The sequence below is a fragment of the Chrysochloris asiatica genome, unplaced genomic scaffold (genome assembly GCF_000296735.1).
Source record: "Chrysochloris asiatica unplaced genomic scaffold, ChrAsi1.0 scaffold00041, whole genome shotgun sequence".
Classification (NCBI taxonomy): Eukaryota; Metazoa; Chordata; class Mammalia; order Afrosoricida; family Chrysochloridae; genus Chrysochloris; species Chrysochloris asiatica.
The window spans coordinates 16008264-16023885 of NW_006408559.1; the positions used below are offsets into that span (position 1 = coordinate 16008264).

Below are 15622 nucleotides of genomic sequence, written 5' to 3' on the forward strand. Positions count from 1 at the left end.
ACTTAACAACAACAGTAACATCACCAATAGAACTCTCCTGAGTTCATTTCAGTTCATCTTTAGTGTGGAGTCCTCCTGGTCTCCCCAACTCAACTGAACAATTCTCCTAAACGGACTAAACGGAAGCCATCTATTCTCCTCAATTACTGGCTGCTTTATCTGTTTAAGCACACCCATCCTTCCCTTATCAACACACTCTGTTTCCAAGAACAGGGTCTCATGTAAGTAGCAGCATGCTGCTAAATTTCAACAGCCAAATGTTTCTCAGGCTCGGCGGTGGGGGAGCAGGGGAGCTGCTCCCTCCCCTGCAGTCAGTCACCTTCTGCAGCACACTGGTCTCCATGATGTGACTTCTGTACTTTAGGACGACAGGTGGGCTTGTGACTTTTTACGCCATAGGCAGAGCTGATTAGGTAGGAATAATAGGTTTCTGGGTCTGTGGCAAAATCGCTGTGCCTGTCTGCAGCCTCCTGGGGAACTTGTCACCCAAAGCTGTTGTTATTGTTGAACGGAGCCTGTGGGTCAGACTGGGATTTGGCAAAGCCGCAGAGTTCAAATGCAGGTTAATGGCACAAGGCCTTTTTTCCCCCTTTTTTAACTTAATTAAAATCCAAGACCAGGGGGAAAGAGATGGGATGGGAGGGACAAGGGCTTGAGTCAGGAGGGAAGCATTCTCTCATTCAAAACACAGGAGTCCTTACCTGGCTTCAAGGTGACTTAAGTCGATGTTTTACTATTGTAAAGGCTAGTTTGAAGATAGAGAGATGTCGGTCGATAAGTGGGTAGTCGTTATAATGCATCCTAGGAAGTCAAACATTTTGCTTAATTTTGTCCTTTTGTCTTTGAACATAGGTCAAACTTCCCATCTGCTCCTTGGAGACTTTATATAAGGTCAACACTAGTCAGAGCTGACTTGACAGCAGTTAATAGCACCAACAATGAGTAACAATTGTGAATATTTCTTCATATGCTTGTTGGTCACCTTAATGTCTTCTTTGGTGACGTGTATGATTATGTCTCCTGCCCATTTTATAATTGGGTTAATTCTCATTTTCTTGCAGAGGTGTTCCAGTTTTCTATAAATTTTAGATATTATTCCCTTGTAGAAAGGAGCTCTAATAGCGTAGTGGTTACGAATCAGGCTGAGAACCTCAAGGTCAGCAGTTTGAAACTACCAGCTGTTTTGCGTGAGAAAATGAGGCTTTCTGCTTCCGTAAATATGTACAGCCTTAAAAAACCCTGTACTGGGTCACTATGGGTCAGAACCGACTCCACGGCACATAACCAACCATCATGATACGTTATTTTAAATTTTTAAATATCTGGGGCTCGCTTTTATAACATTTTTATCTGAAAAGATACTTTGTAGTACTTTGATGTTTTTAAATTTATTGAGGCTTGCTCTGTAGCCTAGCACATGGTCTGTTCCGAGGAAGGTTTCGTGTGTTGGTGCCGGGTTGAGAGTTCTGTATAAGTCAATGAGGTCAAGTTGGTTGAGTGTGCTGTTTAGTTCTGTGTTTTCGTTGAGTTTGTTTGTAGTGATTTTGTCCTTCTTCAAGAGTGGGACATGAAAACCTCGTGCTATTCCTGTGGAGTTGTCTATTTATTTCTTCAGTTGTATTAGAGCTGATTTATGCATTTTGAGGCTCATTGGTTAGAGGGATGCATGTGTATTGTGATTGTGTACTCCTCTTGCCCATCTGAGCATTTAATGATGACATAGTGTTAGTCTTTCTCTTATGCGGGTTTTTGCCTTACCGTCTATTTTATCAGATATTAATATTACTAGTCATGCTCATTTTTGTTGGTAGTTTATATATTATAATTTTCCCCAAACTTTGATTTCTAGTTGATTTTTGTCTATGTTTGTAAAGTATACCTGTTGTATGTTGAAGGATGGTGTTTTCTTATCCACTCTGCTACTCTGTGTCTCTTGGCTGGTGTATTTAATCAATTTAAATTCAGTGTAATTATTGATAGGTATGAATTTTAACTGTTGTCATTTGTTTTGTTTTGTTTGTGTGGTGCTGCTTTGCCTTCAAGGCCACCCTTAAAAGTTCAAGATGCTTCACCACGTCTGACTGGCAAGGCGCAGTACTCCTGTCTGTCTATTGGGTTTTTTTCTTCTCTGTCCATTTAGCTGCCTCTCCTACTGAGGGCCAGGTCAGGGCTGGCCGGCACTGACTCTTCAGGTTTGGAGAAGAGCTCACCTTGATCCAGGTACCTGGGTCAGTGCAGATCGCACCCAACTCACTTTGATACTGTTCATAACTACACAGCTCACCGCTGCATAGCTATAACCACTGGTACAATGAGAACTTCACTGGGGATGTATGTGTGTGGAGGCTGACCACACCCCTGGTCACTAAGGGAGTGTGGGAAACAAGAAAATAAATCGCACCTTTATCTCTGAGAGTCACCTGTATGTCTCTGCACCACCAAGCCACTGTCCAGTCTCTAGAGCTGCTTACAAGCATTTACGACGGCCGTGCTATGTTTGGTACATTGGCACAGGTCACCAGTCTGTCTCCTTTTTTGGCTGTGTCTGTTCGACTTCCTTTCCTAGTAAGTATTCAATCCAAGTCTTTACCCGTTCAAATGAAGCGCAGGGTTCTGGGCCTATCATCTGCTTCGGTTTCATTTGGTTTACATATCTCTGTTGTAGAGGGTCTGTGTAGCATTTTCTGCATAGTCCACCAGCTTGCTGCCTCCAACTTTTCATTACTGTAGTTTGTGGCGTTTTATTGGGGTGGGGTTATTTTGTCACTTTCATTATGTTAGAAATGTATATAATATAAAGCAGAGGATCATAAAAAAGAAAAAAGAGGAAGCCTTTCAAAATGATGGATTAATACAGTGGTTCCATCAAACAGAGCGATGATTATGAGGAGAGTGTAGGCCTAGGCAGTGTTTTGCTCTAGTCTATGTAAGAATGCTGGGACTTAGAGCTGACTTCATGGCGCCTAATGACAACAACGTAATACACAAAATTACAAATTGAGAGACCACATTTTTGTGACACAGACACATGTAGTCTCTCTTGTATAAGTACGTGCATGTACATATATGTAGATATGGTTCCATTCTCCATAAATCTCTTCTGACATCAGTTGAATACTTCATTTGTGGGTTTTTTAATGGGTTTTCCCCCATTTATTATCAGTATCTTAATAAATGTGATTTTTTTCTCTTTTTGGGAGGTGTTAAAGACATTATATATAAACTTACAGATATTTCAAGACATTGTTGATGTTGTTTTTAGGTGCCATCGAGTTGGCACCGACTCATAGAGACCTTATGCACAGCAGAACGAAACAGTGCCCAATCCTGGGCCAACCTCACTACTGTTGCCATGCTAGAGTCCATTGATGCTGCCAGTTGGCCAATCCATCTCATTGTGGCCTTGTGTTTGGTGGAGAATTGTTCAAAATCCATGACTTGAGTGTCTAGATTATCATAAACCAAGTGCCCTAGAGCTAGGGGACTCTGGGTTCATGCTCACTTATGAAATACCTGACCTCAGAGCTGAGGTGCCTGCAACCTAGGAGAAGGGGGTGAACACCCTGTCACAGTGTGGTCAAGGCCATAAGTGAGGGAGGCTGCCCACACACACCCTTTACCACAGCTAGGAATCAAACATGCTTTGAAACCCCAAACTGCTTTCCGAAATGTCTGTCCCTGAAGCTGTGGTGGATGATATGTCAGCTGTAACTCAGGGTCATCAGTTTGCTTGCATACCTGTTCCATGAGAAAAAGATGAACATTCAGGTTATAAATCTTAACAAGAGAAAAATCTGCTCTTGTCAAGATTTACAGCCTCAAAAACCCTACACAGCGTTCCTTTGAGTTGGAATCGACCCCATGGAAGTCGATTTTGGGGGTAACGTGACAGCTAAGCCTGACTTTTTCTATAAAACCAGTGGCTGTTACATCACCTATGGCTCAAGGTGACCCTGGAGTGTCAGAGTAGAACTGTGCTTCACAGGGGTTGTCAGTAACTGACAGATCACCAGGACTTTCTTCTGAAATGTATAAGTAGCCAATATGTTCAGCTGCTGAACCAAAAGTTTGGTGGTTTGAGCTCACTCAAAAGTACCTCAGAAGCAATACCTGGTTATCTGCTTTCAAAACATCTGTCATTGAAAACTCTGTGGAGCATAGTTTATTTGACACATGCGGGGTCTCCCGGAGTCAGAATTTACTTATAGCTACTGGAGACGAAATATACCAAAACCAAAACCCAATTCTCACTTTATTCTTACAGAGTAGAACTGGGCTCCACTGGGTTTTCTTCACAGTCAACTTTATGGGAGTATGCCAGGCTTTGCTTGCATGGGTTTGAGTCTCCCCTGTAGGTGATGTGTTGAACACAAACAGTTGATGCCTCCCGGGGCCTAGAGGCGATGTGTGGCTTTCATTTATTCTTAGAGTATGAATATTTATGCACTCAGCTGTGGGATTGGCAGTGGTGTTGATGACAGTAGCTGCCCTGACCCTGCTGGGACTGGAAGCTGAACCCCACATCTGGCCCTCTTCACTCTTTTGGATGAGAGACTGCTGGGTGATGATTGCCCCATCGATTCAGCTCGAGCCCTCAGTGCACGCATGCCAGTGATGAGAACATGCAGGTGTGACTTCCACAAAGCTGCTAGTCCCAAGTGAGGCACATGCCGGGTGTCGCTGGTTTTCCAAAAAGGACAACAGTCCCAGACGGAGAAGTGGAGTCAGGGATGGGAGAGGCTGCCTCCAGACATGTCAGCATACAGAGTGGGGGAACCCCTGAATGCAGAACCCAGTTTTCCTGGACCACAGCTGGAAGGACATCATGGTAACCATCAGAGTCAGCCTAGGGGGCAGGTAAGGATGAGGGAGTGAGGCTGGTGGATGTCCCGTGGGGAGCTCCTGTGATGCAGAAAGGAAGACGAGGGGAAACCTGGAGGGTTGGGCTGGGAGCACCAGTGAGGAGATGGTGCTTTATTTGGTGGATGGGAGAGAAATGGTACTGTTATGTGCAGTGGAGCTGGTTTAGCCTCATAGTGACCCTGTAGAGGCTTTCTGAGGCTGCAAATCATTACGGAGCAGAAAACCTCACCTTTCTCCCACAGATTGTTTGGTGGAATTTGTGGTTCACAGTACACAGCTTATCTTACAGAGCCACCATGGTCTCAGGGAAGACAGAAGTTTTACGTTTAAATGTGTTCTGGTCACAACAGCAGTAGATGTTCCAGTGGGGAAATAAACAAGATATGGTTGTGCACTGTGGAGTTGGTTCTGATTCATAGTGACCCTGTAGAGGGTTTCCGAGGCTGTAAGTCATTACTGAGCAGAAAGCCTCATCTTTCTTCTGTGGAGTACCTGGTGGACTCAAACTGCTGACCTTGAGGATAGTAGCCCAACTCACAGCCCATGCTATCAGGGCTCCTTAAATAACACATGAGGGGACTTCAAAAAGTTAGTGAAAAGATGGAATGAAAAAACAACAGGATGTCCCACCAATTTTTTGAAGTCCCTTCTTATACATAGAAGGGGAGTTAAGTGCCTGTAACTTACATGCAAGGGAACCCTGATGGCACTGAGGGTCAGGTATTGAGTTGCTAACTGGAAGGCCTATCTGTGGGAGGAGAAGGAAGCTGTCTGCTCCTGAAAAGATTAACAGTCTCAAAGACTCTGTGCAGGGTCACTGGGAGTCAGAACCCGCTCAATGGCAGTGAATTTGGTCAGACCACACTCAGGTAATAATTGTTGTCACATTTCTACAATGTGGCTCAGCTCTCTGTCTGAAGGCAGGTGGACAGCTATTGGGATGAACTGATGCTGGGAGGAGATATCACTGAAATCAAACTTTACAGAGCACATCTGTTTTCCCTTCAACATCTCACATACATTTAGTTTCATGACATTGATTATAATTCCCACAATGTATCAGTCCTCTTCCCACTTCCTCCCTGTGTTCATGTTTGCTGTGCACACCTTCACCAAAAACACAACCAAACAACATTCTATAAAAAACAGCAAGGAAGAACAGCCTACAGAGGAGCACAGTCTACTCGAACACACCTGGGGTCTCCATGAGTCAGAGTGGATCCCATGGCAGAAGAGAGGAGGTTTAGGGGTGGTGATGGTGGAGGGGTTGCTAACCCATAGACTGCAGTCTCTCTGTTCTGGACTCCCGGGCACTGTCCTTGGGAGTGTGTTTCTGGACCTGGGACGAGGCATGTGCACATCTAACTGCTTGGGAGCATGGCCAATAGGGGGGTGAGGACCATGTCTCACTCACCTTCCCATCTCCAGGCCATGTACAGAGTTGGCCTCCAGTGTGGGGGGCAACCACAGCGTCATCATGGGCTTCGTGCTGCTGAGCTTTCTCATCTGCATGAGCTGCAGCTGGTCCTGTTTGCCTTCATCCTGCTGATGACATGCTGACTTTCACCTGCCTGGACTCCCAGCTCCATTCACCCATATCTGAGGGTGAGTCAAAAATTACCCACATTCTGGCTGTGGAATTAATTTTAATCAACTTTTAGAAAAGACAAATATGTCATTTTTTCGATATAACCGTGCTTTTCAATACACTTTGTCCATCTGTCAACAAGCTTTCATAGTCCCTCATTAAAAAATGTTTTAGGCTGAGATGTGAGTCACAAATGCATTGCTGTCTTGACTTCTTCATCAGAGGTGAATCTTTGTCCTTGAATGGCTGCTTTCAGGGGATTAAACAGGTGAAAGTCTGAAGGAGCAAGATCAGCTACAGGGATGATGCTTTAACACCTAAAATGAATTTTTTGCTGAGTGTCAATAGTGTGGGCAGAGGTGTGTTGGTGTTCATTGTCATGCAAGATCACAACACCCATGGATAATAGCCCTCTGTGTTTAATATGAAGTTTAGGTCTTCAGCTCTTCAGTGAGCATCTCACTGTAATGATCACAGTCGCTTTTTCCTGATAGTGTTCCAATATTGGCCCTTGAGAATCCCAGATAACTGCAAGCACCAATTTTCCAGCTGATGTCTGACTTTTGAACTGTTTCGTGACTGGTGACTGAGAATGTTCACATTTCATACTCTGCCATTTACTCTCAGGCTCATAGTGATGAATCCGTGTCTTCTCACCAGTAACTATTTTTTAAAGAAACCTTCACCTTCCTTCGAGTATCTGTCCAAATTTTGTTTCCAGATGTCCAAATGCTTCTCTTTGTGCTCTTCAGTGAGGTGTTTTGGTACCCACATCACACAAACTTTTTGAAATCCAAGTCTGTCGTGGATTATTTCATAGGCAGAGCCATGGCTGATTTGCAAAGGAATTGCCACATAATCCACAGTCACTCGTCTATTTAACAGAATCATTTCACGAGCATGTTCAACGTTGTCATCAGCCACAGATATGGATGGACACTTTAATATAACTGAAGTGCGGATCATTCTTTTAAAAAGTTTTTACTGTGAATTGAATGAAAGTTTACAGGGCAGATCATGAGTTTTACATTCAACAAATCATATACTTCGTTTCATTACAATGATTATAATCTCCTCCATGTACCATCGGTTAACAATATTTCCCTCTATCTGTTTGTTTAAATGCTCAGGTATATATAATAATTTAAACTACCAAAGGGCACATTCTACAAGCCTGCCTCCTGGCCACCAGCTCTCAGTCCCTCTCTTTCCATGAATCTAGAGTCCTCAGATGCTCCCTCTCTCCATGTCCTCATCTCTGCTTCCATTTCTGGCATTGCTGCTTCTCTGGATAAGGTCCCGCATTCCACTTGTGCTCTCATCCCTTGAAGATCCTAGGGTCCTCTGTTCCTGGACTGTAAGATAAACTACTCTTCAGTTTTTGTTCCAAAACGTCTACCTTTTTTGTGGTACAATAGTGAATACTTGCTATCAGGACTGACTGTGAGGATTGGGAATGTAAAGGTAGATGTTTTGTAACAAAAGGAAGGGAGTGATTGATTTTGTAGTCCAGAATCAGAGGTCCCTGGGACCATCAAGTGAGAAGAGCAGAGTATGGGACCCTACCCAGAGAAGCAGTGACACCAGAAATGGAGGCTCTTAAGATGATGATGTGGACAGATGGAGTGGCTGGGCAGACTAGACTCAGGAAGGGAGAGGGGCTGTGCACTGATAGCCTGGGGGCAGGCCTTTGGGGTGTACCCTTTGGTTGTTTGATGATGCATGCAGGGGATTGTAATCATTGCAATGAAATGAAATACAATGGGATGAATGTAAAACTGATGTTCTCCCATATAAACTCACATAATTCACATTAAAAAACAACACCACCAAAAACTTCTGCCTTTACCATTGTGACAATTGCAATTAATCATGATAACAATTAATCACTATTGAATCATAAGAATCTTATCCCCATCTCTTTTCATCAAACCCATCTAGACAAGATGAAATCTATTCAGTGAGGACTCTATCTTCCCTTGCACACTCTGAAACTTAACTCCCTCTTGAAACCTTGTAAACCAGTCATTTTGTGCCTGTATCACTCCCTCGTTTTAGGTAGTCAGTGTCTATGTTGCCCATCCCTATTTACCCTGTGCACAGAAGGGATAGCATTGATACTTAATATGAAGAGTCATTCCTCTCTACTGGTATTTTGAGCTACTACGTCCATGAGTATAAGTCAAGTTGTAGCAATTTAACCTTGTTTCCTTTATCAACTTTTTTTTTTTTAAATCTTCCTCTAGTTGAGTTAGATTATCAAGCCGTCGAGGTTAGATCAAATGGGACCTATCTGTCAGTTTGGGTGTTCTTGTGCATCTCCCTTCACTTCATATCAGCTAGATGCCTCACTCTGAGCTCTAGCTCTCTGTGGCTATGTCCTTGTCCATGGGCTCAGGTGCCCCCAGGTCTCACCACATTTTGGATCAACCAGTCCTTCCTCGTCTCTCTCTCATCTCCAGATCAACAGGAGTCTATGGACCATGGTTGAACTCAGCCCATTTCTTCATTGCTGCCTTTCCCCCTCTTCCACTCACCAGTGGACCAATGTGGTCGCCAGCAAGCTTACATGCCTGTTCGTGTGTTCCCTTTGAGTTTCAGTTTTGGAATGGGGTTTGTCCTGAAGGGACTTGATTGCCTACCTTGATTGTTGTTGTTGTTAAGTGCCTTCGAGTCAGTTCCGACCCATAGCGACCCTGTACAGTTGATAGATTCCCAGTAAAAACTTGCTTACTCTTGTAGTAGCCAATCATACAGTACAGATAATTTTTGACTGACCCTCATACTTCTTCCTCTGCAACTTCTCTCTCTTGGAAGTGCTACTCACCTCAATGGTGGTGCCCAGGATGTTGGCTGACCTGCTGTCCATGAGTAAGACCGTGTCTCTGGCTGATTGCCTGACCCAGTCTTTCTTCTACTTCCCCCTGGACTCCACCAAAATCTTTATCCTCACAGTCATGGCCTTGGGCCACTATGTGGCCATCTGCTGCCCCCGCACTACCCCACCATCATAAATGGCCCAGTCTGTGTAAGGTGTTGGTGGCCTGCTGGGTGGTGGGCTTCCTCCTCTTCATCTCCACAACTCTAGTTCTGCGGCCCCAACTTCATCGACCACTACTTCTATGATTCTGCCCCACTGTCCAGCTCTCTTGCTTAGACAGCCTCCACATTGAGTGCACAGACTTCTTCCTGTGTCTGCTGTTTGAGCTGGCCACTGGGCTGCTCATCCTGACTGACACCCTCATTGTGGCCATGGTGCTGGGAATCCCCTCTGCCTCAGGGCACCAGAAGGCCTTGTCCACCTTGCCTCCCTCCTCACTGTGGTGGTGCTAGGCTACTTCTATGTGCGGCCAGGCAAGAGCCTCAACAAGGTGGTGATGCCCTTCCTCAACCCCTTCATCTTTACCTTCTGAAATGAGAGGGTCAAGGAGATCATCAGCCATCTGGCCAAAAGGATCCTCCTTGGAAGCCTGGAAGTCCACAGGTAACAGGTTCAGGACACCTGACAAGTCACGCGACTTAGGAGCCTATGTCTAGATGGACCCAGGTGACTGGGCAGGCCTCTCTGATGCTCTCTGCCCACACAACTTCTGCCATTTGTGTCCTGGGTCAACTCCAGAACAAACTGATGAACATCATCATAACAATGTCTCTGAGCATCTGAACCCGAGATGGTTGGGGTTGTTGGTGGACGGCTTTGAGGGAGCCTCGTGGCGACAACTGTGCAGGGTCTAGATTGACTGGGATAACCCGGAATCTCAGGACAAAGGTGTGGTCCACAGCAAGAGTGCAGAACTCAGGGCTATTGTTGTCAAAGGTACGATTAAAGCTTCCCCTCTGCGTCCTGGTATCTTACTCTTCTGGTGGGTGTACCCTCGCTCAGGACCTGACCACAGGCCCAGGACAGGAGGGTGTCCAGAAGGCTGGGAGGGCTGGCTCAGATGATGCTTGCCCCACTCTGCGGCATCCCTGGGAACATCAACCACCCAGATCCTCTCTCTCTAATCAGAAATGGCTCTCTGGGGGCCTATCTCCCAGCCCCTCCAACAGTAAGGTCATGAGGATCCTGGCCTGGGTTACCCTTTGGGCACTCTCAGGAGGGAGGGGGAGTTGGTCAGGCCCAGAGGTACTGCCCACTTCAGGCCAAAAGTGCAGGTCCCAGGAGAGCCCAGGTGCTCTCTGAGAGAACGTTCTGTAAACAGTGGTCTGCATTCCCCAGAGCCCTGGGGGTAAGGATGAGATGGCAGAGATGGATGAGCAGGAGGATCCAGAGTGGTCAGGGCTGAGGCTGGCCAGGGGAGGTGTTCCCAGGAGCCCACGGGCAGCCAGGAAGTCAGGGTGATCTGGGGCAGGGACAGCCCAGGACTGATTCCCCAGGGTGTGTCTGGGAAGTGGAGGGATTAGCAATGCAGGACAAAGATGCCAACCCCCCCCTCCTTTTGTAGCTGTTCTATTCACAGGACACCAGCGGGTGGCATGTGGACAGTGAATGCTGGACATCCCATGCCAGGTCTGAGGTCTCAACCTCCTAATTATACTGTTGAAGAAAAATGAGAGCGCACTGGTCATTTTCCCGTGCGTTGGCCTCCTTGCTCAAAGAGGACCAACTTCCTACTCCTGCCAATGCGAACAGGGAGAGCAATTCATCACCCTGAGAACTCACTCTCCTCCATCTCCCCAGGGCCCAATTATTTACCCTCCCTGAAAACTTGTTGAAAACTGCAGAACTAAGTGGGAGCAATTAGCTCCTCTTGATACACAAGGTTTCTTACAGTGCCTCTCCTGAAAGAACCAGCCCACAAACCCTCATGGATGCCCCCCTGAGAGCCTCCTTCCTTCCTCTGCCCATCTCCCTCTTAAAAGTTAGATGTGTACTACTTTCTCCATTTGTGTCCCAGCCAGAAGCACTCCAAAAACCACATCTATGACATCCCAACAACTGTGTCTATAACACCTCAACATCTGTGTCCATGCTACTACAACAATGTGCACATGACATGCCAGCAACCACATCCATGACACCCCAACAACCACATCCATGACACCCCAGCAACCACATCCATGAACCCCAACAACCACATCCATGAACCCCAACAACCACATCCATGACACCCCAACAACCACATCCATGAACCCCAGTAACCACATCCATGACACCCCAACAACCACATCCATGAACCCCAACAACCACATCCATGACACCCCAACAAGCACATCCATGAACCCCAACAACCACATCCATGAACCCCAGCAACCACATCCATGACACCCCAACAACCACATCCATGACACCCCAACAACTGGGTATATAACACCCAACACCTGTGTCCATGATACTACACCCCAACAACTTTATCCACAGCACCCCAACAGCCACATCTATAACCCCACAACAGTATTTCCATGACACCACAATAATCACATCCATGACACTCTGTCAATCGTATGTATGACCTCCAACCACTGTGTCTAGACACTGCAACAATACATCCATCACACTGCGACATTGTTTCCATGACACCCCACCAACATCTCAACAACAAAATCCATGACATCCCACACTGTCTGTGATCCTCAACACCACACCCATGATACCCAACAACAAACACATCTCTAACACCACAACACAATATCCATGACACCCCAACAGCCACATCCATAACATCCTGTCCACAGTGTCAATGACCTCCAACCACTGTGTCTAGACACTGCAACAATACACCCCTCACCCTCTAACACCTGACACCACTTCAACCGCACCTGCAACACATCATGTCCATGACATCCTAACAACTGCATCCACAATACCCCAACAACCTCTTTCACAACACCCAAAACTCTATGTCCACAGCACCCCAAATCCCACCAACGGTGTCTATGATCCTCAACAACTGTACTGATGACACCCTAACAACTACATTCGTGGCACATCCGAAACCATGGCACACCAACAACGACATCTGTGACATCTCAATGGTATGTCCATGCTACTCCAACAACATGCCCATGACTCCCCAACAATGTGTCTGTGCCACTCCAAAAAATATCCAGGACACCCACAACCTCACCCATGGCCCCTGGTGCTCATAGTGTGCTCCGTGTAGCAGCATCTGTACCCCTAGGAACTCGTCAGGAATGCAGACTCACAGGCTCTCCCCAGACCCAAGGAGTCAGAATCTGCCTTTCAAGAATCCCTCAAGTGCTGCTGATGCCCATTAGGTAGAGGAGCTGATGGGATTGTCAGTCACCCTCAAGAGTGTAAGGGTACCAGAGGAGTTTGAGGATGCATTTGCTGCTCTCTGGGTTCCTTTATGGTTCCTCTACTTTACACATTGGACTGCTAACCCAAAGGCTGGAGGTTCCAGTTCATTCAGAGCAGCCTCTGAAGGAAGTCCTGCTCTGCTTCCTGAAACTCAGTCCCTGAAAGTTCTGTGTAGTGCACTTTTAGCCTGCCACTCGTGCTGACTTGTTGGCAACTGGTTGGTTTGCAGTACTAGTTTAGGCAACTGACTGAGGTTTAGGGCAGTAAACAGTGGCAAAGTAGCACTTACTTTGTTTTCTACACTTCTATGATCATTGGCTAAGCTGGTAGCCCAGGTTTTCCTGTGCTAAGTTGCAGAGTTTGTTCATGCTCCAAATTCACCGATAGATCTTATTGTGAAAGACAAGCTGTTTTACATGGTGCTGTGGATGCCAAGGGTTCCAAGGAGCTCAGAATTCAGTGTGCAAAGAAAAAACGGCCTGTTAGTGGTCTGGGAGCCTGTGGATGGGAAAGCCCAGTTCTCTCAAGTTGAAAGCCTTCTCAGAGATGGCTGTTTTTTGCAGTGAGCTTTGATGTGTGAAGAACAGATTTCTAGCCTGAGATGATGAAAAGTGGCTTCGAGGGAGGTCAGGGAATGAGTAAAATCATGTAGATGTGAAGCAGTTGATGGTGCATCAACAAAGCCAGAACCACAGGAGATGGAGTTAATGAATGGGCTCTCTGAAGAGTGGCCGTGATGTCTTCAGGAATCAGATCAGAGTTCCTGGGGGACTTGAAACTGTATTATGAAGAGGTCCCTCATGGTCATAACAGGACACATGGGTGCAGTGAACTTCAAGGTGGGCAGAGGGGCTCTGATGTGGGACCCTTTGCAGCCTGTGCATTGCTGTCAAGAGGACACTTGCTCATGGCTACACCATGCGTGTCAGGGTAGAAATGTGCTCCACATCTGTGGTCTCATGGGAGCAGATCCCCAAACTTACTTTCAAGGTATGTCTAGGTGGGTTTGAACCTCCAACTTTTGGTTAGTCATCCAGTGCAAACTGTAGGAACCAACCAGGAACCCAGGCGGTACTTCAAGAGAATCACTAGACTGCTTACCACATGGTTAGCAGTTCAAACCCACCAGCTGGTCCATCGGAGAAGAGTGAGGGTTCTGTAAAGATATATAGCCTTGGAAACCTTAGACAGGGTCACAGTGAGTTGGAATTGACAGCAGGTTTGTTTTGTTTTTAATGGTCATTACATTGCATTCAAAATGTTGTCATTGTTAGATATTATCAAGTCAGCACCAACTCATAGCGAGTAGCAGAACGAAACGCTGCCAGGTCCTGTGCCAACCTCACAGCAGTTGCTACATTTAAGCCCATTGCTGCTGCTACTGTGTGAATCCATCTCATTGGGGGGTCTTCCTCATTTTCTCTGACCCTCCAATTTACCAAACATGATATACTTCTCCAGGGACTGGTCCTGTACCTGAAGTATGGGAGAGAAATCTGACCATACTGGTTTCCAAGAAGCATTCTACCGACACAGATCCGTTGGTTCTTTTGGCAGTCCATGGTACTTTCAATATTCTCCTCCAACACCATAATTCAAATTCATCAATTCTTCTATGGTCTTCTTTATTCACTGTCCAACTTTCACACAGCTTGGGTCAGGGGCACCTTAGTCCTCAAACTGACATCTTTGCTCTTAAACACTTTAAAGAGGTCTTGTACAGCAGACTTGCCTAATGCAATGCGTTGTTTAATTTCCTGACTTCTGCTTGCTGGAATGTTGATGGTTGATCTAAGCAAAATGAAGTCTTTGAACACTTCAGTCTTTTCTCCACTGATATGGATGTTGCTTATTGGTCCAGTAGTGAAGATTTTTTGTCTTCTTTTCATTGAGGTGCAACCCATACTGAAGGATGTGGTCTTTGGTCTTTATCAGCAAGTATTTTAAGTACTCTCCACTTTCAGCAAGTAAGGTTGTGTCATCTGCATATTGCAGGTTGTTAATAAACTATCCTCCACAATTTTCTTCATATAATCCAGCTTCTTGGATTATGTGCACAGCATATAGATGAATAAATATGGTGAAAAAACACAACCCAGGCCCACACCTTTCCTAATTTTAAACCATCCAGTGTTCTCTGGTTCTGTTTGAACAACTGCATTTTTGTCTATGTACAGGCTCCTCCTGAGCACCATTAAGTGTTCTGGAATGCTCATTCTCCACAGTGTTATCCATAGACTGTCATGATCAAAACTATTGAAAGCCTTTTCATAGTCAACAAGCACAGGCAAACCTCTTTCTGGTATTCTCTGCTTTCAGCCAAGATCTAGCTAAATCATCAATGGTATCCCTTGCGCCATGTCCTTGTCTGAATCTGGCTTGAGCCTCTGGAAGTTCTCTGTCAATATATGTTTGCAACCAGCTTTGGGTTATTTTTAGTAAAATTTCACTTGTATGAGATATTGATGATATTGTGTGAAGACTTAGGCATTCCATTGGGTCACCTCTCTTTACAATGGGAAAAAATATGGATCTCTTCCAATCAGTTGGCCACGTACGTAGTTGTCTTCCAAATTTTTTTACATAGATGAGTGAGTGCTTCCAGGTCTTCAACAGTTTGTTGAAAGATTTCCATTTGTATTCCATCAATTACTGAGTCTTGTTCTTTTCCAATGCCTTCAATGCACTTTGGACTTCTTTCTTCAGTACCATTGGCTCTTGATTATATTCTACATCTTGAAATGGTGGAACATCAACAACTTATTTTGGCACAGTGACTCTGTGTATTCCTTTCATCTACTCTGATGCTTTCAATATTAGGCCCATAGAATCCTTCAATATTGCAAGTTGAAGCTTGAATTATTTCTTCAGTTCCTTCAGCTTGAGAAATGTTGAGTGTGTTCTTACCT

The 15622-nt window shown here is 45.5% G+C and overlaps 1 pseudogene; it reads left to right on the top strand.

Moving 5' to 3' along the window:
• Positions 1-3861: 3861 nt before the first annotated feature.
• LOC102816321 lies at positions 3862-9939 on the top strand (annotated as a pseudogene).
• Positions 9940-15622: the final 5683 nt, after the last annotated feature.